The sequence below is a fragment of the Vicia villosa genome, linkage group LG2, assembly GCF_029867415.1.
Source record: "Vicia villosa cultivar HV-30 ecotype Madison, WI linkage group LG2, Vvil1.0, whole genome shotgun sequence".
NCBI classification, from domain to species: domain Eukaryota; kingdom Viridiplantae; phylum Streptophyta; class Magnoliopsida; order Fabales; family Fabaceae; genus Vicia; species Vicia villosa.
Genome location: NC_081181.1, coordinates 79,390,738 through 79,394,168, shown reverse-complemented (window position 1 = coordinate 79,394,168; position 3,431 = coordinate 79,390,738).

Here is a 3,431-nt window from a genome sequence, read left to right as displayed (position 1 = left end):
AAATATTTAGTTTTATTATTATTTTTATTGCATTAATTTATTTATAAAAAATAACAATTTATGCGGGTGAGGACAGTGAAACTCGTTCTTTATTGGGGGAGTGAATAGGTTGTAAATTATTTTTTTTTTTTAATAAGCAATTGATTGAAAAGTTCGCACTAGGGGTGCAACCCTTACAAAGAAGAAGACGACACTAAAGATGACTAGTGTCGGATAAGGGAAGTTTAAACCATTCATAATATGTTGGTCTAAACTTGCTATATCCACAAAACATCCATCTCCAAGAAAGAAAAACAATATTAGAACAAATAACGTCAAAACAAAACGCCTCCCCCCTAAAAATAATTGCGTTCCTCATAAGCCAAAGGCTCCAAATAGTTGCAACCCACACAAAATTGATTAAAACTCTTCGCTTGCCGCAATTCACCTTATCTTGAATAACGTTGAAACAAAGCAAATCCTCTTCATTCAACATCTCCGAAATTCCAAGCCAACTAAACACATATTTCCAAATTGTTTTCGCCTCTTGACAAATGAAAAAAAGATGGGAAGATGATTCAAGGAAGGAACCACACATCACACAATCCGGGCACGGAACATTGGCTACACCTCTTTTCAATAATTGATCTCTAGTCGGGAGCCGATCAATAAAGAATCTCCAAGCGAATACCTTGATCTTGGGCGGAAGCTTTAGCTCCCACAAAGCTTTCAAAGAATTAAACAAATTATAGTCCCATGCAAAGGCCTTGTGACTATCAATGGCGGTTGTTATGCTTGCAACGGAAAATTCGTTGCCCTCGGTTAAGGACCACGAGAACGAGTCAACGCCGTTCGCACTAGTAGAAAATCCCCGGACACTGTCGCAAAACCGAGTCCAGTTTGGACTGGCTGCAGCCGCGGCTGAGAGAAGCTGGCCGTGAGAGTCGCCGGCGGAAAACAGCCCCCCAAAATTCCACCTTAACGCACCGTCGATCCGCTCTAAAACCTCCGCCACCGAACAATACTTCGCAATTGACAAATCAAACAAATCCGGAAACTCCATGCAAAGTGGTTGTTCTCCCACCCACCAATTGGTCCAAAAAAGAACATCCATACCATTATTGCAACAACATTTGAAACAACCGGAAAAACCGTTATCTATGATGTCGTCCAACACTTTATTCTCACACATATCTTTCCACCAAATGGAATCATCACTTCTCTGAAAATTACCCCCAATATCTTGAATTCTTAATTTAGGACAAGAATACCTCACCTTAAAAAATCTTTGCCAAATGGCTTCATTATCATGAAGGATTCTCCACTTCCATTTCAAGAGAAGAGCTTTATTCATTTCTCTTACGTCTCTAACCCCCAAACCACCCTTCGCTTTAGGACTACACACCACTTCCCACTTAACCCAATGAATGCTCCTTTTTCCGGACTTTCCACTCCATAAAAACTCGCTTTGAATCTTCCTTATTTCTTTGGCAATGTTTCCGGGAAGCTTGTAAAAAGATAAAGTGAAAATAGGAATTGAATTCAAAACCGAATTGATAAGTGTAACTCTCCCTCCCATTGAAATGTTCCTTCCTTTCCACGAAGAAAGGCGCCTCTTCAAATTATTTACCACTTCTAGCCACACCTTCTTCCTTCTAGGATTATCTCCCACCATAATTCCGAGGAATTTGAAAGGAGTCCTACCTTCTTTACAAGAGAGAAATGTCACGGCGGCATTCATGTACCACCCTCCAACATTCACCCCTATTATGTTGCTTTTGGCAAAATTAATTTTCAACCCGGAAACCAATTCAAAACCTCTCAATATAACCTTCAAATACCATAAGTTATCACAAGACGCCTCACCAAGAATAATAGTGTCATCCGCAAATTGAAGGATATCGACACTATCATTATCCCCATACTTGAAAGGTTTGAAGTTCCCCACCTCTACCGACTTCTTCACTAAAGTGGTCAAACCTTCCATTGCAAGAACAAAGAGAAATGGCGACAAAGGATCTCCTTGTCTTAAACCTTTTTGCACCTTAAACTCTTTTGTAGCACTCCCGTTTACCAAGACGGACATGTGATTGTTGAAAATACATGCATCCATCCACCTCATCCACCTAGCACCAAATCCCATTCGCAACATAGTATCTTTAAGGTATTGCCAAGAAACGGTATCATACGCCTTCTCAAAATCCACCTTAAGCATAAGACAACTTCTTTTCTTCCTCCGAGACCAATCAATTATTTCATTAACCATAAGGACACCATCCATCATGTTTCTACCCGGGACAAAAGCGGTTTGGTTGGTAGATACTAAGTTCCCTATCACTTCCTTCAATCTAGCCGCTAAAAGTTTTGCAATAATTTTGTAAATGCTACCCACCAAACAAATCGGGCGATACTCGGATAAAGATTGAGGATTGTTGGACTTTGGAATCAAAGCAAGGAAGGAAGAAGTGATTGATTTCACAAGAGAACCTTTCGTATAGAAGTCATTGCACATTTTCAAAACATCCACCCGGATCACATCCCAAAACCTCTTGAAGAACTCTAACGAAAAACCATCCGGCCCGGGACTTTTGTTACCATCGCAAGACCAAATGGCCTCCTTAATCTCCAACTCCGTGAACGGACGCTCTATATTCATCCCCTCCGCAACATTGAGTTTCTTCAAAACCAAACCCCCTAGATTCGGCCTCCCCACCTCCGAGTCCTCGAAAAACATCTTAAAGTGGTTGAAGGTAAACTCTTTGATATCATTAACATCTTCAAGCACTCCATTACTTGATAAAAGAGAGCACAAAGAATTCCTCCTTCTTCTCTCTTTAAGGGAATTTTGGAAGTACCTCGTGTTGCAATCACCTTCGGCTAGCCACAATTGTCTCGATTTTAGGCGGAGGAAACCTTCCTTTTTATGAAGGTTGTCCCAAAACGCGATAGCCGCCTTGGATCTTTTAGCCACCTCCTCCTCCGGAACATTACCTGCAAAATGAGCAAACTTGTTATCTAAAAAATGCATCTCCTTTTCCGCCTCGTCTATGTTAAGATCTATCCAACCGAACACCTCCTTATTCCACAAAAATATTTTAATTTTGAGTGCCTTCAATTTTTCCACTAGACAAAAATCCCCCCTCCCCTTCACCTCCAAAGAGTTCCATTCCTTCTCCACAAAAGCAACGAAGTCCTTATGACTAAACCATAGATTATTAAATCTAAAAGGTTTAGGTCCCCAATTCCTTTTGTTGTCTCGAATCCAAATGGGGGCGTGATCCGACACGTCTCTACCTCCTATAGTTTGACCTTCGACCTTCCAATCATCAATGAAGGATGATGACAAAAGAAAACGATCCAACCGGCTCATAGCGCTACCACACTTGTTAGACCAAGTGAACCTCCCTCCTATCGTGGGTGGGTCAACCAACTCCATATCTCTAATGAATTCT